Here is a 27,426-nt window from a genome sequence, read left to right on the forward strand (position 1 = left end):
GTGGACAAATTGGAGAGAGTCCAGTGGAGGGCAACAAAAATGATTAGGGGGCTGGGGCACATGCCTTACAAGGAGAGTCTGAGGATCTGGGGTTATTTAGTCTGCAGAAGAGAAGAATGAGGGGGGATTTGATAGCAGCCTTCAAGTACCTGAAAGGGGGAGCTAGGCTGTTCTCAGTGGTGGCAGATAACAACAAGAAGTAATGGCCTCAAGTTGCAGTGCGGGAGGTCTAGGTTAGATATTAGGAAACACTATTTCATTAAGAGGGTGGTGAAGCACTGGAATGGGTTCCCTAGGGAGGTGGTGGAATCTCCATCCTTAGAGGGTTTTAAGGCCTGGCTTGACAAAGCCATGGCTGGGATGATTTAGTTGATGTTGGTCCTGCTTTGAGCAGGGGATTTGACTAGATGACCTCCTGAGGTCTCTTCCAACCCTAATATTCTATGAATAGTTGGCACCTCAGGGTCTCTAGCAGGAAATGTAAGTGATGCCAGTATTAGGACTAGACATGCTATGTTACCCTTTTCTTTTCTGTAATATTATAGTGTTTGATATTTTTTTATCTGCTTAGAATGATTCTTAATGAAAGAATGATTAAGACCTTCTAAGTACATCAGTTGTGTCACTGTTCCTCATGTTCCAGAGTCTCCAAATCTAATGATATTCTTAATGGCAATTCTCACCCTGCTAATGATGATACTGTACTTATTTACGAGGTCAAAGTCTTAACTCAGGTCACTGATCTAATATAAAACCAATCCATTAATAATCAATATATTAATTCAGAAATTCATAAGGCTACATAGGCCTGTACAACCAGATGGATAGACAAAGTGTCAGAGACTCAAACTTTTCAAACCTGCAGTGCCTAGCATGCTGCTGGTGCTATATACAAAAATGTAAATTTTATCAAGAATTGGCCACATTAAGGCAATATGGGGCCCTTAGCACAACATGACTAGAGCGTCTTGTGAACTATTTCTATGGCCATAGCACTGCCTCCAAATCAGAGCCCTGCCTACCATTTGGCATAACAGTGGCAGGGGCTTCCCTTCTTTTCTAGAGAGTCAGGGCAGTACAATGAGGGTTCCATTTTTCCCAAGGAGAGGCAGCTAAGATCCTTTTCCCCACAGGAGTCTTGGAGGCTACAGCAAGAATCCTCCCAACCCACTGGAGAGGTCACAACAGGAAGGCCCCAGTTCCCTCTCACTATTGGGGTATTTGTTTGGATGAATGGGTGGGTTGATCCTCCTCCTGTCATGCACACAGCCCTCTACTGGGGTGGTATTGGAAGGGCCCTCCAAAGAAGAGGGTCTTTTAGTTAGCTCTCCATGGAGGTCCATGGGGCATTTCACTCCTCAGCATTGCTGTTTCATACTCTCTGCTGACACTGGTTACGCTCAGGTCATGTTTTCAAACAGTTTCTCACTTTTTCAACCATGAGGTCTAGATAATTAAAATACTAAAAATTGAGATTCCGATGTAATCATATGACTCCAGCAGCTGCGACCCTCGGCGTGAGTTTGTAGTGCCTATGACTTAATGTGGTCTTGTCTAAAACACTACAAAAAATGACAGATTGTGGTTGGTGGGTAAAGGGAGCAAGAAAACATCTGCACATCCATGAAGGGATGTTCAGCGCTTGGCAGAAGGGAGATCTTCATATTTCATTTTCTTTTTTTTTTACTTTCAAATTTTATTTGTATATTTGTATAAACATATATTTTATATTAGGTGGCTCATCAAGGATGGGTTTAATAGATAAAGTGTATTTTCATGATTGGTTTCAATGTGGTGGTGATTTGGGCCTTGGTTCTGCTCAGAATTATTTTGATGAAAAAACTTTCATTGGGGCACAAGGATGAAGAGAGAATGCCAACTGATATTAAAAAAGCCACCAACGATAAACATAGAAAGATAAAAAGGGAGCAAGTATTTGACAGCTTGAACCAAACAAGGAGACTTGGGAAAAGGAGAGCAGTTAGCCAAAAATCTAAAAGGGTGAGGGTCAAATACTTGAATTTGATGCGGAAGGTGAACAAAAACCAGTGCAAAGATTTTTGATATGGGAGTGACATAGTCAGAGTGGTAGGAGAAGGATGACAATGATTTTGGACAGCATGGAGGACAGAAAGGCTGGGCAGGAAAGAGGAGAAGGTTGCAGGAAGCCAGCCAGGAAGGGATCATGATCAGATTCCTGAGGAAAACGTACCACTGGAGGTGGGATGAAAAAAAGCTACCTGAATTAAAACTGTATTGATTGAGTCCTCATGGAATAGATATCACTACATAACACTCTGTCCAGTCAGTGCTGTTTGACTTGAAAATATCTTTTGTTTTAAAGTTATTCTACTGTAGGTGCGGTCTGATCAATGAATGAAAAGCATCTTCTTAGTGTGACTGTGTATCTCACCAGCCATTAAGGTACAGGGCGCAAACACACATTCGTAGAGGAAACATACACAGCAGTATTTCATCTTACCAAAATTCAGATGCCACTGAATCATTCCTGCTAACATTGAAGGTCAGGTACTATTTTAACAAATTAACGTGCTTACAGCATTCACTCAATAATACATCCCTGTATGGCATGTTGTGATCTTTTTCCAATATGATTTCCTGAAGCTGTATTTGAAGAGCATTAATAGGTGTGTATATACACCACTATGACCTCCCACGCAGAAAACAACTTTGATATAATTGCTTCTTTAAATGACATTGAAGTGAGATGTTCGATAATTACTTAACACAGCACTTTGTTAGACTGTGACACGTAAGCAGCAAATTTTCCAATAGCACAGAGCTTGTCTTTTACCTAATGTTTCCATTTTTTTTAGTATTTTCATTAATAGACTTTACAATCACTTTTTCAATTTGTCTACTACATGACCTACAATGCTGCAGTTTATTTTTTTTTTATTTCATTCTATAATACCGAACACATTCACCAAATATATTTCAGGTAAGAGAAACTGTAATCTTGTTTTTCCCAATAAGCAATTGAACTTTGCTCTACAGCTTGAAAGGCTAGTTTCTTTTCAATGTCTTCTTTAATTTTCTTTACAAGTTAAAACATTTGACACGATGGATGCATCTAGCAGATATTACATAAAATGATAGAGTATTTTTCCAAAAGAACTATTGTGGAAATCTCCACGGTGCATTATTACTTTAAGGGTACGATGCTTTACATTCTCTCCACCCAGTTGGAAAGCCACGTCCTCAGTCAGTGTAAATAAGCATAGCTCTGTTGACTTCAGTGGAGCTCTGCTGGTTTACATGCGGTGAGGATCTGGCTCAGACTGTTTTGCATTCCCATTGCATGGGCTTAATGGGAATTACTGACTGTTTCTATTGCAAATGATGAAATTGTGCCTATTCTCCTCCTTACTCACATGTGATTGAAAACTACATGTTGAATCTTATCATTTTTTGCCATTGGTTCAGTTTATGGAAAACGGTGGGGAGGAAAACAATTTGAAACCAGTAACTTAAAAGATGACAAAGCTTCTTTCTGATTAAAGAATCCTGGATAATCAAGGGGAATAGATTTCAAAAGGAACAACACTGAGCTTAAGCTCTGAGTCCCATTTTGAAAGGGGGTCTCAAGCTGGCCTGTAAAATTACCACTCCAATTTTATGCATATATACTGCATGAAGAATCTTGGAGCTTGTGCCAAATATTAAGGGCTCAGTTCGCAGCTGCAACAGTGACTGTAAGACCCAGCCATAGGCACAAGTTAGAACAGCCACAGAAGCTCTAAAACAAGAGAATGGGCCAAATTAAGCCTTGGTGTTAAGTAAACTTCAATGCATTTGTGCTTGCTTACACCAAGGAATCATAGGTCACAAATGCCCAGCAATGACTAATGGTAAACTTAACTATTACTGTTCAAAGAAAAAGATTAGGAAAGGACAGACAGATGATCTCTCATTCTAGACACCAAACCATTAAGAACATTTTAAAGGGAAAGGATACTACCATACTAGAACACTGGGACAATAGCACACTAAACAGACCCACGACCAGATCAGAGACTTTTTAAAATTATTTCTCAAAGTGTTTGATGTATTTTGGGAATAAAAAGAATAAAATATACAAAGATGAGAATCAGGAAAAGAATATGCTGAAACTGCAGGGGGGATGGCACAGAGCAAAGCATGTTCTGTGATAGACTATATATTATGACTTTTTATTTTGGAACTTTCCCAATAAAATAAAATGAATCATAAAGTAATAAGGTCCCAATTAGGCATAATAATTGGATCTGACTCAAAATGATTAAAAATGACTGTATTTCTACTTCATTAATACTTAATAACATCAGGTGAGGGGGTTTTCAGCATCATCCTAACTGAAGCCCAGACACTTCTGTCCACCCCATAATTATCCACATTTTGGGAAGAATAAAATGACTATTTCTGCACCAAGTGAAAAGACCCCTCCCTCCTAGCAGTCACAAAATAGGGAGGAGAGGAAAAATCTCTCTCCAGAGCTATAGGGCCTAAAGAAGTTATTTATATTGTGAGTGTCACTGAACACTCTGCTCTCCCAGCAGCCAGGACTGAAAAGGGGAAAGCTGCTGCTGCTTCTCAGCATCCACGGAAAGCTCCCACTTACCAGGCCACCAAGATGAGAATGGAAAGAGAAAGACGGAAGTGGAGCGTCTCCTCATCCCCACCCACCAGCAATGAGAAAACACATGAGACCTGTTCTCTTTCTCCTAGCTGCCAGAAGAAAGAGCAGGGAGGGGCAGAGGAGGGAATGATAAGGTAAGGACTTATCCACAAGTGAGCTAGCGTGTGGCAAGCCAGGTTGTGAATGTACAACACTGTGAATCTATTACCTCACGTGTACACAAGTCCTAAGAGAGTCTGTTTGGCAAAAGACTCTACTGTCCCATAGATACTTGGCTGTTATACATTGGCTTTGCTCCAAGGGACTCCATTGGCTCCAATGGAGCTCTGCTGATTTATGCCAGCTGAAGATCTTGCCTATACACTTTTAAACCCAGAGTAGAACCAAAAAAGGGCTTCTTGAAAGTTTCTTGGGCAATTTTTTTAATGCATTCCATGACCATGTGAAATACATTTGCCACTTTTAAAAGAGAGGTCACTTTAAAAAAAAAAAAAAAAAAAAAAAAAGTTCAACAATAAAGGAATCTTTTTTACCCCTAGCCTTCAGTTCTCCTTTCTGTCTTTGAAAAGACACTGTCCCCACACATCATTATCCCCACAATGTAGGTTGCACTCCTGTTTTCCATGGTTCAGTGTTAGGGTGTAGAAACACCTTGTTCTGTCTCAAAATATCAGAAACAGCTTTCTGTATCAGCCTCCCGGAAAGGATTGAACTTCATATTCTCCCTATCTTGTGTGCACACGTGCTCACTTCTACTCCAGTTAGTAGCGGAGGGCCATACGTTTTGGCTTCTTACCTGGGATGAGCAATAAATTGGTAATACCCGCCCCCGCCTCTTCCCCTCCCTAAACCTAGAACAAAACCTGGATGAAGACTTTTTAGAGACGGGGGAGGGGAAGAATGCAACTCTTTTTTTCATTATTTTTCAACTTTTGCTCCTCTTAGATCTGAGTGGGACCAAAGAGAGAGAGTTAAATATTATATGAGCACCTATTCCTGAAGCCATTTATAACCTGATCAGAAGCTGGAAGTATGAGAAATCCCACAAGAATACTCACTTTGAGGCTCCGAGCCTAACTGTGCACAACCAAGAGGCTTGATGAATATCTAATCTTTAGGGTACTTAACTCTAGCAACGTGGGTAACTCTCCTTGTATTTTTATATTAGGCTGTCATTATATGAATTCCCAGGATGGGCTGTAATATTCTCCCACATGTGTAAAAGTGGATGAAAACATTTTTTCACAGGTTTTACCAGCTGTGCAGACGTTTTTCTCACTGCACAGTTCTAGCATTTGGTACATTTATGAAAGTGAGAAAAATTCAGAGAAGTAAAACATTTGGAACCCACACCTGAACTGAGTCAAGGGTGTTAAACAAAAGCAGCAAGAGCTGTGGAAAAAATTCTCTTAAGGTGAAATTCTCCTCTGTGCAGAGAGCCAACATAAGACCAGTTTGCCACTTAAATACGACATAAACCCTCTTCTAAGGATATAAATATGACTAAGTGGTGAATAGGTTGTGCTGGACCTCAGCAGAGGGGTAATTTTTGCTCCTCATGAGCAAGCTCTGCTTTGTTTAAACTTCTCCAAGTTCACAACCTTACCTGCTCCTGCTCCCATTGAAGTTGATGGGAAAGCTCCTTCAACTTCAGTTGAGCAGAATCAAGTCATAGCCTGAGGCAATACATCTAGTTGCATTTGTGCATATGAGAAAGCAAGAGAATGACTTTCCTTTCATAGGTGCCTCATGTGTTTTAGAGTGGTTTACCATGCTTGCTAATTTAAGACCAGGTTGGTTATAACAGCTTTTGTTCAGGAATGAGGCCCTTCTTGCATGACTCTGTTGAGTTCCAATCACAACTCAAGTTCCTGCAGCAGGGAGAGTGTAGAGTAACCTCCCTCAGTGCACACCAGTATTGTTGGAACAATTTGTAGATTGGGGTGATGAGCCATTGAACCAAACTATAAACCCTGTATTTGATGGGAAACAATTCAAGTCAGGGGGTGTGGCAGCACCCTCAGCACCCCTAGTTCCAGCATCTATGGTGCACGCTGCTGCAAAGGAACAAATATGAAGGGTGTGGTCTAAAGGATGATGCAGCCTGCACAATCCTTCTGTATGTGGGGAAGACTTGGGGAAGGAATGTACACAATTGGCACAATTTGATGCTCAATGAGCCTGCTACATGAGATCCAGGTGCATTAATGCCATGTTAATTTATTCCCTTTTTGAGATTTCACATGGATACACTTATCCTGTTAAATAATGCCATTGGCAAAACTACTGCTAAAGAATATACTGTACCTAAATACAATGCACCTTTAGGGGTAACCAAGTATAGACACAGAACTGTAATCCATTTGGATTTTTATATTAAGTACTACTGTGTTAAAATGGGGGAATGAATTACACTGATCTATTTTTTTTTAATGTTTTTCCCCCCAGTGTAAATCTATGTAGCTAAAGCTTCATGTTTATATTCAGGAAACTCGCCTGGTACCCAGAAAAAATAACATCCTTTGTTTAAAAGAGGAAGTGGGATTTTGCCTGTTTGGCTGCCTTTGAATAGAACAGATTGCCTGTCTTTTTGAAGATTGCACACAGGCTAATGGGCTTTACATCAAAATTGTTTACCTTTTACTTTTTTAAACCAATCTTGCCAATATTTTATGGATTGCATCATTTTGTAGGGGGTGGTGGTGTTTATTTTGCACATATGTGGTTGTTTTTAGTTTTTAAAGTTGTTGTTTTTATGTGACTTTAATAGTATTGATATTTTGCAATTAAAGGGTATGAATTATGTATACTGACACCATTTTGCTAGATTTTTCTTCTCCCCTACTGGGCAGTAGGCTCCAGATATTAGCAGTTTCAGCATTTAGCTCAAATACTGATGATCCTGGACCTTGTTGCTCTGGTTTATAGAATCTCTTCTTGCATAGCTGCTTAGGTAGTTCATCCAACGTATATAAAGCCTACATGGGCCATTTTTCCAGCATATGGTCCACATCAACCTTTCTCTACCCATCTGGCACAGGTGTCCAAGCCATTTCAGATGGCTTCCTTCCAAATTCTGCTCAGATGTAAAGTCAAATCAGTCAGTCACCTCACTGATGGAATTCAGTTTCTTTTCCTTTCCTCTTTTTTTAACAATAGCATACAAACAAAGGCGAAGATGAAAATAGGGATCATTGTAAAGATTCTGGTAGCAATTCTCTTACTTTGGGCTAGCTTTACCAAGTGACTTAGGTGCCTGACTGCCCCAGCTACTGCCTTTCTCAATCACTATGGCCACCATCACCATCCTACTCATCACTTATCCTTGTAACCAGGGTGTCATCTTCAACCTCAACTTCTCTCTAGAGCCTCAAATCCAGGCTATTCTTTGCGGGGAAAGTCTGCAGATCCATTACAATGGGTCTTACTCCTGCTAGCAGCTTCTTGGGGCAGTAACCAGACTTGTCAATGAGACAGACTGGGTGCAGCCATACCCTTGAAGACCCAGCCAGTTAGCCAATTTGAACCGCTTCCTGCAGCTGCTGGAAACCTTTTCCAGGCCTCCTGCTCAGAGCAGCAGCAGTAGCAACAACAAAAAAGCTTAAAAAAACCAACCAATCCACAAAAAGGATTCTAAGTGTACTGGGCTGTTACTTAGTCTTGGGAGGACTGGAGGAGACGGTAGCAGGAAACTCCCTTCTGATATCAAGGTTGCAGTAGCTTCTAGCGTAATGTTTGGGAAGGTCTCGCTGGTAATCAGAGTAATAGATAAGTTGGCAAAAAATGCCTGGGCTAACTGGACTTCACTTGCATTGTGATCATCCATGCCACAACTGCCAAGTTAACAGAACTCAGCTTCAAGAGTAGAGAACATCATTCAGGGAACAAGTCATTCATGGATAATGGAAGAACAGACTTCATACACGGCATCAGTTGGGAAAAGATAAGAGTAATTAGGCCCTAGGAACTATAACTCCAGTCCTGAATAGCCAAGATGAACTGGTGATGTCCTGCAACACTTTGGCAATGGCTTTTATCAACAAGGAAGGATGTACCAGGTCTTCAACCTGGTTACGAGCTTCTAGTCTTCTCTGTTCCTGGACATGTATTAAAAGAGCAAGAGAGAGAGCTTTCTGTATGTTCAAGCACTACTCATAAAGATGGAATAAATATCATAATGGCTGGTTAAGGAAGGAAAAATCCAGGAGATTGGAGTCTATAGACTAAGATATTTTAATGGAATGTTGTCCCTGAGTTATCTAGTCAATGGACCTTTCTGCCTCCAGGATCCAGAATAGAAATTGAAGACTTCTTCCAGCGGAAGAAATTAATAAGCTGCAGCTACAGTTATGCACTTTCTTCCATGGCCAAAAAGCATGACTTACTGTTTCTGGTCACAGCATTCTCCAGGATGACAGCAAGAAGGCAGAAGTGAGCACTCTTCTGCAAGAGGGGCCTCACATCATCTAGGAAGGTCTTGGGTCTTGGATCCAATTCTGGTGGAAATGATCACTTGGTTATGTCACCTCTACAAGAAGGATCTGCTTCCAAGGACAAAATTCTACACCCAAGCCCAGAAATTAAATCTAACTAGTTACACAATATGGAGGAGGTATCAACTAAAATAGAATATACAGATGTGTATATATAACACATCTCTTTTAGCCATGAGAAAGTGTTGTACAAACAGGGCCTTCAAGTGCCTGATCTATATGTATAGCATAGCGTTAAGTTAGTGGCCTGGATGGATCCAGTCAATGCAAAAGGCAAAGCATGCAAAAATAAAATTATTTTTTTTAAAAGTACTAATTCATTCTGAGCCATGGAAGCGCTAGCCTGATGGTTCATAGCCACATAAAAAGAGAGATGTAGAGCTGCTTCATGGTCATATTTTCTCTACTTTCCCTACATTTTAAATTTAAATGTTCATTCTCTCCTTGATGATTTAAGTAAAAGTTGCTGAAACTCACTTCATATGTCCTCCACATTCAGATCCTTGAATTCTTCAGTCCAGTCCACTACCCTAATTCCCCTTTCTTTAAATCCACCATTTTGAAATCAAGAACCCTAATTGCAGATCTATTTTTCTTTATCCTTCCATTTTGTTCAAACTTAATTAGGTCTTGATGACTTGAACCAAAATTGTCCTCTACAAGCAGTTCTTCTATGAGGTCCTCACTACTCGCTAATTCAAAATCTAACATGGCATTACTTCTTGTTGGTTTGGCAACTGTTTGGTGAAGAAATCTGTCAGCTATCACATCCAAGAAAATCTTGGCCCAACTATTATAAGTAGCACTTGTCCTCCAATCTATATCTGGGAAGTTAGTGTCTCCCATAATCACACTATTCCCAGTGGTATTTATTTCACTGAAAATGTTAAAGAAGTTTCTATCCATATCCAAATCAGATGCTGAGTGCCAAGCATTATCCCAGGGGAATCTCTGGAAGCTTTCTTTCCCAAAGTGATTTTGACCCAAACAGACTCTGTTCCATCCATTCCATCACTGCTAATTGCTTTACAGTCTCGTTTCCTTGTACTCCCCCATCAGTATGTTTGTTGCTTTTCTTATACTTAGTTATAAGCTCCTTGGGGTAGGGACTGTGGGTTTTTTTGTTTTGTACAGCATCTTGCACAATGTGATCCTGATCCATAACTAGTGCTACAATACTACTACTAATAATATAACATAAAGTAAACCTCAGTAACTCCATTTATTCCAAGGTTGGTGCAAATGAGAGCAGAACTTGACCCAGATAAAATCCCTAATTGTTGCAGTCTCAGAAACTGTCATTCTAGAACAGAGAAATTTTAGTGTGTTGTCGGCAGTGCTTGAATTTACTATTCAGCATGTGAGCAGACTTGGAATGTTTGACATGTTCTAAATTTTTTTGTTAATTTAATATACCTTATTTGTCAATACATTACAATAGATATTACAGTCTGCTATCCTATTATGGTCAGGCACAGCCCATGTTTTAATCTGTTGACAATGAATAAACCTCATTTATATTGACAGACTTTTGTTCCCATACAACATGACAAGGAGTTGCAATTTCAAGGAAACTGCTCACTTTCACATTCAAACTTTTTTTGTACAATCTACAAAAAGAGAGACTTCTGTTGTTTTGTCAAAGCTCTGACATAAACAATAATCAACATAGCATCAGAATATAAAAGAAACCAAATTGGTTCTGCATTTAAAAGAGGCTAAGGTGTTTATTGAATTATGAAGAGAGAGCTCATTATTTTCAAGTTTACACAAACAAGTCTCAATTATCACCTACTATATATCCAAGTTTTAATTCTCAATTGAAAACACATGGCTATCTCATTCAAGTGGTGCTAAAAGAAAAAGAAATAAAAAAATAGTAAGTCATCGAAATGGAAAAGATTTTCATAATTTTAAAGCCAGTCATTCTTTTTTCAAACTGTGTAGCTTTATTTTTAACATGCACATATTAAAGTGTAGCAAGTGTATCCCATTTTGTTGACCATCCCTGAGTTATTTGACTCTTTAAAAACAGGTAAGTTGGAAAAGATGCTGATATGAAGGCATTTGATGACCTTGTTGGTCACATATTTCCATACCTTGAATCAGCCATTCATGGTATTTTGAAAAGACTATAGGAAAATACTGACCTAAGCAGATAAGGAGCAGGGAAAAGGAAGCAAAAATATTGAATTAGTTTTTCAGCGTCAGAGGAGTTAACTTTTTAAACAATCTACCCAACTTGAAATGTAGAAAGAAAAATCACCTTTAGAATTAGCAGTGAAAAGCGTGGCATGCTGTTTAAACTACAGTATCTTTTCTATTACCTGGTTAAAACCAGCAGCACTTTCCATGAACAAACTGTATCTGTATTTGCATACCTGAAAAGCACACATTTACGTCTAAACATTAAAAACTAACTACTCCAGGCTCAACATAATAAACTGAATCCTGACACACGGTATGTAGAAAAATAGCTGCTTCTCATTTGCAGAAATGTCATATGTCACTGTTCAAAAGGAACCTACAAGATAGCTTCAAGATAATGCATATCCTTCTGAGCAATGGAAGGAAATCAACAAAGGTTGGTTTTCTTTCGGAAGACTTCAGGAGTTACTAGAGATGGAGAGGAGTATTGTTACTGTCAGAACTCTGTTTAATCTGGACACTGAAAGCCTGTCATGAGAAACTAATATGAAAAAAAAAATTCATTCTGCAAAACTGTCTTATCCCAACATGATAAAGTAAAAGCTAGTGATCCTGAAACTTAAAGGCATGTAGTCTCTGCTGTTTCTCTCATAGGAAAATAAAATTCTACAGATTTAGGGCTGGTTTACACGAACACTGTAAATCTATCTAAATTACACTAGTTCAGTTACATAAGTTACGTTAACTAAAGTTGATGTAACTTAAGGTGACTTGCAGCAGAATCTACACCATGCTATGTCAACAGGAGATGGTCTTGGGGAAGTGCAGTACAGATATTGACAGGAGAGCGCTCTGCCATTAACTTAGCGTGTCTTCACCAGACCTGCTAAATGGACACAGCTGCACTAATCACAACGGTGCAAATTTAGCCGCTAGTGTAGACTTAGCCTTAGTTTGTGAGCATACACCCATTGAGGTTTTTCTCAATTTTCAAAACCTAAAATTGCAGTTAAGGGACCATAATGCAGTAAAGAAGACCACTGTCAAACTACCTGTAGATAAGAGGCTGGTTGAGTGTTTGGTGCTCAGACCTAGTACTTGTAAAGAAAAATATAAAATTTAATAATAATAAAACTGACAAATGACAAAGAGAAATGATGATCCTGGTTCAACTTACAGTCAATGGGTAATCAGACCATGAGGAAGTCAGAAATTTAAAAGAGAGTTAGTCATTCCCCAGATTTTTGCAACAAATCAATATCAGGTTTACTTTTGTAATAAAGAAAATTGCAGGCATTGATTCCATTGAAATTCTCACTCTGAACTTTGTGATGCAATAGGCTTAATGCTTTGTTCATCTTATGTATCACTATTTTTTACATTTACATAAAGTACACTTTAAAAAACCCTGATTTATAAGGATAAATTTAAACATGAGAATCCTCTACTTTATAAATCAGTGTATTGTCCATTAATAAGCACTAGAAGTACATGTTTTTTTTTAAAAAAAGGGAATTATATCATTCTGCAGATATTCGCTTCAAGTTGCACTTGTGCATGTATTATATAAGTGCACTGATTATACACTGCTATAGTAAGGATTGCTTAACCTCTTCTATACTAACCCCCTGTTTGTTTGTTTTTCCAATCACTCAGAGCTTTTTGCAACTTTTACCCTTAGTTAGATATTTTCCAGGCTTGGTTTATTAAATTTTTGGTTTGTTTTTTGGAAAGTTAGGGTAAATAACTGTTGATCGATTTTTAAGCATGAAAACAGTAAAATAATTGTTTTGGTTACCAAATACAGTCATCCTTTTTGTTTTGTTTTTGTTTTGTTTTTTCTTTTGGAGTAGTTCTATTACTGCTCAAAACCGTAGGTTTTAAAATTGACATTTGGCAAGGGAATTACCTTCATTGAGGAGCAGCACACAGTTTTCTTCCAGAGGAAATGTCTTTGATTTGACTCGGCTTTGAATATTCAGAAATAACATGGGATGTGATTTTCAAAAGTGCTTATCATTGGTTTAACCCTTCTATTGAAATTACTGGTAAAACTCCCATTGACTACAACGGGAGCAAATTTAACCCATTATTGAGTGCTTTTAAGAGTCCCACACCTCTTGTATATATGCTGCAGCTGTAATTCTAATTTAAGATGCTGAAAAGCAGCAGATAATCGCATTTGACAACAGAATTTACTTTGCTTCAGAAAAAGTCAAAATTTCAGAGAAAATAAACAAATTGAAACATCTTTGACATATCTTTATCTATAGTGGCGATGCCTACTGTCTTCCACAGCAATAAGAGAGAGATACGTTGTAGAGTGCTATCCTGGGTTATATATCATAAAAAGAGACAGTGCTTTTGTTTTACTGCAGGCTGATCTAATATCATACTGCAAAGGTGTTTGCTGTGTCACAGCATATAGGAACTTTAATCTGCTGCCACTGTATCTGTTTCTTCGGTCCTCTCTGTTCCAGACACTATTTTTGACTTTCTTTCTTGTATGCTGTTATCTTATTAATGTGAAATGGGGGAGGGAGGGAAAACAAAGTAAAATGGAGAACATTGTAGATGAGAGGCAAAGTAAGTGAGGAAATATTTTATTGGACCAACTTCTGTTGGTGAGAGAAACAAGCTTTCAAGCTTACAGGAAGAAGAGCTTTATGTAACCTGAAACCTTGTCTCTCTCACAGTAGAAGTTGGTCTAATAAAAGATATTGCCTCACCCATTTTGTGTCTAATATCCTGGGACCAACATGGTTGCTACAACATGGCATGTAACATTGTAGATGGACAGACATCCTCTAATCAATTGCTATAAAAACTGGGGATATCCAGAAATTCATACTACACTGTCAGACTGGAATTTTGCAGGATATGTCCTGAGAATTGAAAATCTCTGCTCAGTAAGGCAAAAGTAACATTGAAATATGATATGAAGATAATCCACAGTTGTCATGTGACTACATGAAGTACATCAGAAGCATGCTTTGTCATTGCACATCAGAAACCGTTGTAAATAGCAGTACAGTGATTGAGTGGATGTGTGTTGTTTTATTTATCTGTCCCAAATGTTGTTGTGACATGTTCTTTTAATGACTTGATTCACCTTGATAAGCGTATAAATTTGTTGTGTATTTTTCAAAAGGGGCCTATTCACTTACCCTCATACTAGACTGAAATGCAATAAAAATTGCCTCCAGAGTCCAAAACTGCTAAATCAATTTTGAAAAGATATATCATAGCTTGATTGACATTAGCTGTCACCTTAATCAGTTTGCAATACAGAAAAAGGATCAGCTCCAGTCCTGCCTCCTGTTCACTGACTAATAGGTTTGTAGCTGAAAAGTGGAAAAGGATAATGGGATACTTCTATCTTCTTGCCAGCTTTTTAGTCATTAAACTGGTTGTATTACTACTCAATGTGGATGCTGCTTACCGAAGCAGCAGTTTGTGTATGGTATGGGGGGGGGTGTTGTATAAGTAATTCGGGATCAGTCTTTCTGAGTTCTGCACAGGCAGTGAAGCTCATCCACTGAGGGAAGAAAAGACCTTGTATCACTAATAACACTCTTGTCTGGCCTTTCATCTCATGTCTCTAGTACTGCAACATCCTTCTCTCTGGCCTTGGAAAACGTAATCTTGCCCTGCTCATATCCATTCAGAATTCTTCTGCTAAAATCGTTTTCCTAGCCCATTCCTTTGATCATGTCACCACTATTTTGCATCCCTCCACTGGTTCCCTCTTCTCTACTACAGCAAACACAAGCTCTTTTTTATTCAGTTTTAAAGCCCTTCGTGGTTTACAACCTCCACCCTCCCTATCATCTGCCACTGAACATCAGCTGTCTGCTTCTGCCTATGATTGGCCCATGATGCCTCCTTGTTAAATTTTCAAACAAGCACTTTTGTGCTTTCTCCTATGCTGCCCGACATGTTTTGGGAGGTGCTCCTTGTAAACATCTATAAAGCTACCTCCTTATCTACCTTCAAATCCCTCCTCACAACTCTCTTGTGTTGTGACACCTAGAAAAAACTTGATAACAGGCTGCTGATGTGCTGAGACCCCTGCCTAATATGCCGACCAGAATTGTCTTTTTGTACTCTCCCATTTGTCTCTCCCCATCAGTTGTCTCTTGTCTTTTATACTTAGATTGAAAGCTCCCCCGGACAGGCACTGTGGTTTTGTTCTGTTTGTACAGCACTTAGCACAGTGAGGTCACTGGTCTATGACTAGGGATTCTAGATGCTATGGTGATACAAATAATAACAAGGACCACCTTTGTTGGGTTTCAAAGGGATTCTCAATAATTCATGCTTGTGCAAAAAACCTATGCATCCCTCAAATCTCACAGAAGCCTTGCTTTGAGGTCTTATATGGGACTTGGTAGTGCATAGAGATTTTTCTTGCTATCTGCACAGGGATGGCCCTAAGGGCCTGATTCCAAAATCCACTGAAGTCAATGGGAGTATTAGTATTTCATTCCCCGTCAAAATATTTTGGATCAGGCTCCAAATACTAGAATGACTTTGATGTGATGCTTCATGAATCAGTTTTAAAGTGGAAGAAAGTGTACGCATGCAGAGGAGTTGCAGTTACCATAGTATTCATTCAATCTGAAAATGGTAACAGCAAAAATCGAGTATGTAGATGCAAAAAGGATAGGGGCATAAAAGTAAATGTCTTGTAACTGAAATGATACAAAGGAACAGGTAATACTGTACTATATTTTAAAATGTCATGCTGTGGTGGAAATGTTTGGGTTGATTTCTGAGCTCACAGAAAATAAGGCATCATTGACTAGCACACTTCTTTCCTCCAAAAATAATTTATTAGTTTTCTGTAAATGTGGTTGAAAAATATCCAGCAGCACCAAAATGTTAAGCATTCTTCCCTTCTTGGACATGGTAAGTTACATGTGTGTAATGCTTTCCTTGTGAATGCTTTGAATGTTTAGATCCTTCAGTTAAATATGTCCACAGGAAGTGATAGAGCCTGTGGTATAAATTATAATGAATATGGACTCCCTCTGAGATGCAAAATAATCACCATCACAGACCTTTTAGGAGAAGATGTCAGAAGTTTCAAATCATTATTTTCTGTCAGGTAAGAACAATGCTATTTGAATCAGTTGAAGGAGGCTCTCAATATGGGAAGGGAAACATTGGAAAGTGTTATTTAACTATTGTGCAAGCCCACCAGGGAAAACAGACTTCTACCAAGAATATTTTTACCAGGTATCTCTCAAATCCTTTCTTCCATCCCAGAGACTGTTAAGAAGTAAGGAGAAAAGAGAATTGACTACAAGGTGATTTAGGTCTTCTGTTTGACACCAGGCATTTTTCATTCAACCAAATAAGTAATGAAGTACCCTGCAGCAGATTTTTCCATATCACATTTTGATATATAAAGATGACAGTGATCCCATTGTTGCTTTCTTTGCATTCAGGCTGCCAAAAAGAGAAACCAAATAGTCTACCCCTTTCAGTTCTTAGCAGCAAAACTCTCCAACGCACACATGCTTCCACTCAAACAGAAGTAAAAGTCCCATCTTGATTATTAATATTGAAAACTCTTTCTGAGTGAGTTAAACCATTAATTATAGTGACAGGATTTCTTCTCCCAGTGGCTTCTCTCTGATTAATCATAAAATACAGAATGTGGGATTGCGCGCGCGCTCTCTCTCTCTCTCTCTCTCTCTCATATAAAAAAAAAAATCCAAATCATTGCAAGTGAAAACATGTAATTTGTGTGAACCATTGATAGAAAGCACAAGCTGCATGGAGTTTTTCTTTTTATCTATCCATTTCTCTTTCCTATGGGCTGTTGAATATCCCTTAATCCTTTAAGGTCTGATATCCACACCCAATACTAGAGTTTTAAGTTCATCCTTTTTATGATACTTCAAAAGCTACTCAACACAATTTGGTTTGATTTATGTCTGGCAGTATTTTGAGAGTATGTACCAAAGGGACTGCCAAGAGATAATCACAGGAATTAAGAGTATATGTGGTCTTATTTCAGTTGAGCTGCCAATACAGGAATCACCAATGAGTGGAGAGTTTAATTGGAACTGGGGGAACAAATATTATATTTTATAGGGCATTTGAGGTTTTAGAATGGACAGTTTTTTCACAGTGCTTCACAAATTTATATGTAAATGCCTTCAATCTGAAAGATTTGTCTGGTGATTTTTTGTTGTTTAAACATATGTGCTTTTTGCAGTAACAGAGAACCTGACTAGAATTTGTTCATCGTTTTAAAGAGATAATGTCAGGACTATGATATAAAATTGTAGACTCCAATTGCTGTGACCTACTTTGCAAATGAACATATGTACAGCCCACAGTTCCTTGCATTTGGTTTGTCTGCTCCATTCATGGGAGGAGGCTGAGTAGAGAGCAGGAGTATTAAATATTTCAATACCTGTTTGGTAGATTAGATAAGACCATGAAGAAACACTGTGATATTAAGTTTGTGACAAATCAGCAGCTGTTGGTCCATAAGGTGGTGGTTGAACTGTACCCTTTATTTTGTTTCAGGGGGTATTGGAAGTAAATCAAACTCTCAGGTTCATTTGGAGGTATGGCTTAGACAAACTTAACCTTCAGGAAGAAAAATTCTTTCCTCATCCCTAATAATTCCACTCTTCTCAGAAATACCATCATTGGAAGGTTGTTGGAGGTGACAAAATCAGTCCCTTGAGAACCAAATTCTGCCTGGTCCTTACATGGATGCATAGTGTAGGGAGAACTAAGGATGCTCTCCCCAACCCCATGTGCACAATCATAAAACTGCCAGATAGAAGTAAGAGCTTGTGTTTTCTGCTCCCCCTTTACTTCCCTTGGGGAAATGAGGGGTCATGTTAGCTCAAAGGGGTGAGGGAGAGAAGTGGAGGAGCTACTCACCAGTTCCTGATTCCCAGTCCTGTGCTCTGTCAATGAAACTGCCCCTCTTCCTCCTTATTAGTATGTGATTGCATAAATAATAAAAATTTTGAAACCACTTTGACAATTATTTGTTTTCATTTGTCTATATATATTTAATTTATTTGTATTCAATTTTTACATGGTTACAAAACCAAACCAGGGGGAACTTGCTAACTTAGGGGATTTGTAATGGGATATTGAGTTTTAACCACTTAGTGACCAGTGTGAATCTTATTTAGCTCATAACGGAAGGAATCATTCTTCTCTGGTTGTTTGGTGACCTATATGAAATGAATCAGTGGCCTTGAGTGGGTGTACCCATCCCATAAAAGCACCCTCACAAATGGCACATGTGTTGGAAGCTTCAGGCAAGGGATCAAGGCTGAATGGGTTGGAGAAATGGTCCTGACAGAATAGAGTTGAGGAACAGTGACAGGACAGCATTGGAAAATACAATGCTGCTGACTGTCCTGTGTTTAATCTTTGAATATAGTGTGTCAATCTTGCACCTGCTACAGCTCTAACTGCCAAAGCCAGCTCCGCTCCAGTGTCAAAGAGGGTCTAATAGCAGTGTAAACAGTGTTGTTTTGATGCCCAAGATGGGGAGAGGTTGACTGTTGGGGGATGGATCTACACAGGGGTGCATACTCCCTATATAATGCAACTCCCTGGTTGTTTCATAAATCTACCTGACAGGACATAGAAGACAGGACCTGGATGAGCTAGAGGCTGGAGGCTCCGCTGCTATGTAGTTCCACCCATCATTTTTCTTCCCCTCTCACAAAGGCTCGTGGAGTCTATTGGTGGGAGCAGTTTCCACAGAGGTTCTGGATGAAGGGGTCTCCTACCTTCTCTGTGTCTGCCCATTACCTTTCCTGGCTACTCAGCATGGGCGGTGGGCTCGGATTTGGGGTCTTCAAAATGTACATTGAAAAATACCTATACGCACCCACTGAAAGTACAATATGCTGTAGTTCCATCCAAGCCCTCTTAGAAGTCCAGAGAGTCCTGGGCCACTTCCAGCTTTTGAGGCCCCTAGCCCTAATACAAATAAAAAATGACAACACATTATCTTTTGCCATCAGAACCGATATATTTTTATTAATATTTATGAACATTTTAAACTCTTTAATATGACAAAATCTATATCAGTTAACAAAAAAATTGTCTTTTATCAAATCACATCTCTTATTTTCTTAAATTTGTAGCTCTAAGCTGAGAGACTGTGTCACATTTTGGTCCGATAGGAATGCGCATAAAAACGAGTTGTCAATTGTTTGGCATTTGAGAAATTTCACAAGTGTCTAAATTTGAGGCACCCTTTGAGCTTGAGGCCCAGGCCAAATGGCCCTCTTCTCCCTCCTCCCTTCCCCCCGATTGGCCCTGGTTCCATCACAAGTTAGGGGCCTCAATGCAGGGTTCATTGGGTGAAATTCTGTGGCCTGTGTTATGCAGGGCAAACTAGAGAACTGTAATGGATCCTTCTGACCATAAAATCTATGAACTGTTCAATAAAAATAGGCCTGCTACTAGTGATAGACAATACACAACTGATCGCTTTCACATTGTACTATTTGGGGATCTTTATAATCAGATGGTTCATAGATTGTAAGGCCATACGTGACTACTGTGATCATCCATTCAGACCTCCCGTACAACACAGGCAATAGACTTTCTCCAGTATAATTTCTGTTTGAACTAGAATATAGCCTTTTAAAAAATCCAATCTTAATTTAAAAATTACCAGTAATGGAGGCTCTATCACAACCCTTAGTAATTTGTTCCAATGGTTAAGTACTGTCACTATTAAAAATACATACCTTATTTCTAGTCTGAATTTGTCTAGCTGCAACTTCCCTCCATTGGATCTTGGAATATCTTTGTCTGCTAGATTGAAGAGCCCATTATCAAATATTTGTTCCCTGTGTAAGTACTTATAAAGTGTGATCAAGCCACCCTTTAACTCAAGGAGCTTAATCTATTTATCATTATAAGACATGTTTTCCAATTCTTTAATCATCATTGGTACTTGGAATCCTGAGTATTTGTTAGCTTTGTCCACCTCTTCCAAGGAACCAGGGACTCTTTTTTCCCCCCCCTTTGCTGTTCAGTGCTGTGATGGGGGTTCCTGAGTGTTATTTTAATGTTAACAGTAAATCAATAATTAATAAAGATGATTATTATGCAAATATTAACCTCCACCAGACACCCGGCCTCAAATCCCTGCAGGATACAATGCTCACGTTCCATCATCTTAGCTCAAGTTATATTCTGGAGTGGGATGATCATCGGTGTTGTTCTCTGCCTGCTGCTATCGCTCAGTTTAATCTTCATATCCATCCTACATCTGCAGTGTGATAGTACATCACCTTTGGCTAGGTTGCCCATAATTGACTTACCCACTTTTAGTCAACCAGAAAGTTCTTCCTATTAAAACAAAGTGACATAAAGAAGGAATGATTGTCTAGTAGTTAGAGGACTGGACTAGGCCTCTGGAGACCTGGGTTCAGTTCCTTGCTAAGCCATTAGATTTCCTGTGTGACTGTGAGCAAATCACTTAATCTAATGTGCCTCAATTCTCACCTATAAAATAGGGATAATATTTGTAGTATCTTACTGATGAGCAGACCAGTTTCAAGATAAACTCTTTAGAATGAACAAGAACTATGTGCAGAAATGAGGTGACAAATCTTTTACTCTCAGTGTAGCTGCCACCTGTGTCTGCCCTGTCCTGGGCTTCCTTATATGTGCCCCCAACAGGAAGTCTGTGCCAGGAAACCAAAGACTGCATCTAGAATGTACAGGAGGTTGGCATCTCTACACTTCCTGGGGGACATATTCTATAACACATTTTCCCCTCTTTAGATTCCTTTTTAAATGTGACTGAACTAAAACACTATTAAATTAAACTATCAAACCATTACAAATACACTGACAACTTTTCAGTTTGCTTAAATACAACACTGACATATCTCAATCGGTCTCTTAGGGTATTTCAGCAATCTTCCCAATCTGCTGAATCCTCTTGAGTCAAGTCCTCTCTAAGGTTCAGTCTCATGATCTATAACAGGGTCAGTTTGTGAACGCTTTTCAAATTGTATGTCTACTCACTTGTCTTGTCTCAGCCAAGTTGTCAGGTATCTTGAGCAGATGCTTATACTTCCTTCATAAGATTTTGCTTTCATCTGTGATCACTGAGTATGAGCAAAGTGACCCCTTTTTTATAACTGTGGCTTTGATGGACCGTCTTGACAAATTCTATCCAAGTCTTTGGGATTTAACTGTGGAAGAGGTTTTGGAAGTGATTTTTGTCTGATTGTACTTTCACAGTCTTTTCCTCACTATCACAAACTCCTTAGTCATTCCTTTGGTTTTGTCTCATATCTGTTAGGAGAGTCAGTTGTAGGGGAGTTCAGCAGTTGACTTTTCCCATTGCAGCAGTATAGCTTTATGGTTGACTAGTGATAAATATGGTTCTTTTCTTTCATCCATTGCTATATGTACTGCACATTCAGTTTCACATTGGTTTGAAGATATATGGGACTAGAGGTCTCATGATGAAAGTCATACATGTTTAGCAAAGTCCAGGAATTCCCTATTCTTGAACTGTGATCATTGTCAGTTGTTATTGGTGTTGGAATTCCATGACATGCAAACACACATTTCTTGTGCCTGGCAACTCTTGCTGCTGGGGTATCTTCAAATGTAAATACTTCTGGGAAACAGGTGAAGTAGTCCATTATAATCCAGGGATCTTGTCTTCCAAAGTTAACATATGAATTTCAGCTTTGTCCCACGGAATTACAAGTTGTTTGTATGGTATCATTGGTTATTTCCAATGGGAATCTGTTCTTCTGATAGGTTCCACATCTGCTCATCACTTCTTTGAAATCACTATTCAAGTGTGGCCAGAATATAACTTCTGTAGCTCTTCTTTTTGATTTGGTCATTCCCAGGTGCCCTGTATGCATTCATCACCATATTCTTCTTCTCATTACTGTAGGAACAATAATCTATGTTCCCTTTTAAGACCATGCCCAAGACTGCTGGACGCTTATTTTTATGGTAAAAATGGGCAAATGGGAATTGTTGGTTTTCTTTTTTTTCTCCTTTACTTGTATCACTGCTTGTATCTTTAGCTGTTTCTGTCTCCAGATCATCCCATATGCCTGGACATAAAGTAAGCGACACTCATCGGTTCATATGTATGTTTACTGTTTGTTCCAGATCATCAAGTTGTGTATTTTCAGATGGACCATATACTCTTGAGCAGGGGTTCTCAAACTGGGGGTCGGGACCCTTCAGGGGGTCATGAGGCTATTACATGGGGGGTTGCGAGATATCAGCCTCCACCCCAAACTCAGCTTTGCTTCTAGCATTTATAATGGTGTTAAATATATACAAAAAATGTTTTTAATTTGTTGGGGGGGGGTCGCACTCAGAGGCTTGCTATGTGAAAAGGGTCATCAGTTCAAAAGTTTGAGAACCACTGCTCTTGAGAGTATATCTGCCATTAACAAGTGGCATACAGGTTGGAACTGCAGGATCACATCATACCTTTCTGCATTCAAAAGTAATCTCTGTATCCTTAGTAATGCTTCTCCAAGTTCCTTTTTTTTGTGTTGCAAAAAGTGGTTTGGGATCAGTTTCTGCTTTGAAGCTACAGAGAAAGTCAGGAAATCTTGTAAATCCGTATGCCAGACTTAGTCTGGTTTTCAGTTTGTATATACATCTTCTCTGCAACTGTCACAGCCCTAGATGCATGAAAGACTGGCAACTAATCAGTTCCATGACACTGTAAAAGTACTTCTTCCAGGCCACTTTTAAGGCATCTGTGGAGAGTTTCATGTCATTCAATGGGTCAAATTAATTGCAGCACTGGAGCTGATGTCAGAATGTGTTTTAAATCAATGAACTTTCTTGTATACTTGGCATCCATGACCATTCACTGACCTTGTGCAGGAGATAATTTAAGTGAGTCGTGCAAGATGTATAGATAGGTGTGAATTTCTGACATAATTCAATGTATCTAGCAGCCTTTAAATTCCCCTTTAATCTTCTGACCTTGGCATGTCCAGATTCATCAGGTGAGGTTCCCTTGGAGATCAGTCTCTCTCCCAAGTATGTTATTTCCATTGTTTGAAATTGACATTTGACTTTTTTCAGTTTAAGGTTATTAGATCTCACAATTTTTTGTGCTCTCCTCAGGCATTCCTGATGTTCATTTGTACTCCCTACCCCTAAATTATTGTCATCAATGCACACGTTCACACCTGCTAGACCCTCTAGCATCTGGCTTGTTTTATGGTGAAATATTTTAGAATCCGAACATATTCTGAAAAGCAGTCTTAGGAGTCAATATCTATCAAATAGTATGTTGAAAGTTCAGATGTTGGAGCTGTGGGGGATCTGCCAGAATACAGCCAACACATCTAATTTGCTGAAGAATGTGTCTCATGCCATCTCAGACAATTCACTTCTTGTAGGAAAGTGAATGGGTTCTCTTTGTTATGTTTTTGTTGTCCTTAGGGTCCATACTCCTGTCATCCCCATCTTTTTTTCCCCTCTACAATTACTAAGGAGTGAATCCAGTTTACTGTGGTTCTAGTTTCTGAATTATACCATTTGCTTTCATGTTTTGCAACTTTTCTTTTACCCTCCTTCTTAAGGCTCCTAGAACTTTTCATAAAGCATGTACCACAGATTCTGATCTTCCCTTAATCACATCATGTCTGTTACTGGCAGGCATCCATTTCCTGTGAATATATTTTAATGATGATGATAGTTTCGTAATTGGTTCTATGTTGTCTTTCTGTTTCTCTATGGTATACATTCTCTTAAGGAGATCAAGCACTTAATATGGGTAGACCAAAGACTGTTGCATACCTCTGTGTACCAACACAAACTCTTGTTTTGTTTTTCTTTTGTATTTAAGTTTGTGTGTACTCTTCCAACACTTGAATTGTTCCTCCATTATAATCTTTCATAGACACTTTTGACTCTTTCACTCTTATCTGCTTTTAACATTTTTCTATTTCAGTTTGTTATATTTACTTATGTCTAGTGTCTATCTTGCATGTCACATAAGTGCCATTTGTGCATATTTTAATTAGCGAATCTTTGAAATGTTCAGCCTCTTCCATTACTGTGCTTAAGAATAGCTCTTCCTTTTCACCTGAGTATTCCCTTTCTGCACTTAATACGTACATTTTACTGCTTTCTCTGCACATTTAAGGATAATGGTTGGGTTTATTAGTTTCTACATATGTGCCTGAAAGCTGTGCATTTCCTATATCCATGCTCATCTCTGGCATTGGTTTCTGCTTTATATGTTTCTGTACTTGGCCAGTATTTTCTGTACTTAATTTCTGTGAACTTTTCTCTTGCTAGTATAGCTATAGTACTCAGTTATGTACTCTGTGCCTTGCTATAGGTTTTTGTGTTTTTGTTTGTTCTGCTGGTGGGGCTGGTAGGGAAGTTATGGGCAGTTGCACAGAATCCATAGCAGACATTTCAATCTTACATCTCAATGGGTCTGCCAGCCTTCTGAGCCTTCCACTCCTGAGACCACGGACTAAAAAGAGGATTGTCAGAATAAACCCTTTATTATGAAAAGGAACTATGTACAGCCATGAGGTAACAAACTTCCTGCTACTCTGTAGGTACAGCTTATGACTGCCTTTTTCCAGGCTTTCTTTTTTCTGCCATGGCAAGAAATGTGTCCCAGGAAACCAAGGACTGCTTTTAGAAAATATCTCTACATTTCCTAGAGGACGTACTCCATAGAACAATACTTCTCGCCCTCATAGCCATTGTGAGAATAACCTCCATTAATGATTGTGAGTTGCTTACATACTAGAGTGATAAAGGAGCATGTAAGCATCTTCATATGTAGATAAGCCTGTTTTAGGCTTTCTTTTGCAACAAGTTATCAGTTAAAAGTTGCCAAGATCTTCACACTCCCAGAGTTTCACATATCACAAAACTTCTGCTATTCATAATTGCACTCATTCACAGCATAGATGTATGCACAATTTGCATTAAAAGAGGCTGACACTATTCATTAGAAAGATGAAAAAGCACATCTTAATTAAAATAGGGCCCAGAAAACAGCCATCGAACTTTTGCTGTGTTCCCTGGAGTGAGCCACATCAGAAAATAGCCTGTCAAAAATAAGAAGATAGAGTTGAGATGGCAAAACTGTATATGGTATATTTAACCAAAAATATGGATCGAGTTGCTTGATAATCTCTCTCAGAATTTGAACATAAATATAAGATAAATTTCACTAAGTTGGCTCCAAATGACAGCACCAGAATGCTTTTTTGTAGCGTAAGCACATAGCATTAAGACAATCTAACACTAAACCTACTCGTCCTGGAAGATGTGAAAGTAATTATACGTTCTGCCTAAGCTATGAAACAGAGAAACATTCTGTCGTGGGCTTCTATAAAGCGTGTCAATTTCCAGTTCTGATATTTTCTATTTTCAGTGCACAACCTACTTGAGAAAGCATTGATTTGAAAACAAAAGTGTTCACCATCAGCTAAAAATCCTGAAAATTAGGCAGATGCCATACTTCTCTGTGGACATGCTTAATAATAATAATAATTAATAATTAATAAAGGGGGGAATCCTTCGTTCTCTTAGAAATAACTATGAGGAACTGAAAAAGAAACATCTTAATGAATCTGTACCTTGCTAATTGAACCTTTGCATAGATGTTGCATCATGATTAGAGGTGTGTGAAATATTTCACACTTAATGTGAAACTTGTTTCTTTTCCATTTCAGACAAAGAGAATTCATCAAAGAGACATGCATCTTCCCAGCCCAAACCAAAGGTTATACAGGCCTGAATGAGCTCATTCACTTTTTGAGAGGTGTATTTCTTTTTACCCCCTTATGGTTTAAATGAACTCAGGAGAGAACAAGAAAGCTACTTAGTCTTCTTGTTGATCAGCACATTGTGCATTGAGAATTCCTCTTTTAGAAATATTGCCATTGAATGTAGTGCTTGTGGAAGCTGCCAGATTGTGACATCCTGGAGGGTTGAAGTCCTCTCTTTATACACAGAAGCTAGAGGTACCACTTGTGGGGGTGGGAAGATAGTTCAGAATCCATGCCATGCATTTGTCTACATATTGACATACCAATGACTGCCAACATCACAAGTTTTGTGACATCCACTGGGAACAGGAATAGCTTCTCTTCTTTTTGAAAAGTGGCATATTTTATTTTGATCTGGATGGACAGAAGAGACCTTAGTTTAACAACTTAAGAGGACAGGTATACATATGTGCACTGCAATATTGACCAGTCCATACCAGAATGGTATAATCCCCCTCTTCTCGTTTTCAAATCTTAGTGATGTCTCTGGGTTTAGCAGCTATTGCTGTTGTTGTTTCTCTTATGTCTTTCCATTCTCTTCTCTACAGAATAGTAGCATAAAAAATGTGATTTTTTTTTTCTTTCTCCCCAAACTTTTTTTTTCAAATTTGGGTCAATATTTTTTCCCTCCAGGAACTTGGTGGTGGGATAATTTCTTGTTCTTGGTGTTGATAATTTTTGCCTTACAAGTAGATAATACAACTTCTTTTATCTACAAGGATACACCCTTGAATTAAAAGGATTAAGTAAAATGATTAAACTAGTGGGGAGGAGGATGTGTGCATGTGTGCGCCACACAGGTGAAAAAAAAGTAGTAAGAAAGCCAATTCCAGTTTCAAACTTTGAAAGAGTCATTATAATACCAAGGAAATGAAAGGAAGTTAACTTTTGACAGGCACCTGACTATCGTATTTGCTTTGGAAAAGACTGATTTTTCTTTGGAAATATTGCAGGAACAAGTTCAGAAATCAGTTTAAAAATGTGGCCCTTAATATTTTCCAACTAATCTAAACAATATAGGTTGGACATATAGGTTGATCTATAGTAGTCCATTCATCTGTGGATTCCATTTCCACAGTCAATTGAGTTACATTTTCTAATGTGGTAACTAATTCCACTATATATTACAATGTAGTTACAGTATACAGTGTTGTAGCAATGTTGGTCCCAGGATCCTAGTGAGACAAGGTGGGTGAGGTAATATCTTTTATTGGACCAACTTCTGTTGGTAAGAGAGACAAGCTTCTGAGCTTACACAGAGTTTGTCTTCAGGTCTTGGAAGTGTATTTAGCTCTGATATTGAGTACATTTCTCATACCTGTGC

The sequence above is a fragment of the Trachemys scripta genome, chromosome 6 (assembly GCF_013100865.1).
Source record: "Trachemys scripta elegans isolate TJP31775 chromosome 6, CAS_Tse_1.0, whole genome shotgun sequence".
In the NCBI taxonomy this organism is placed as follows: Eukaryota; Metazoa; Chordata; order Testudines; family Emydidae; genus Trachemys; species Trachemys scripta.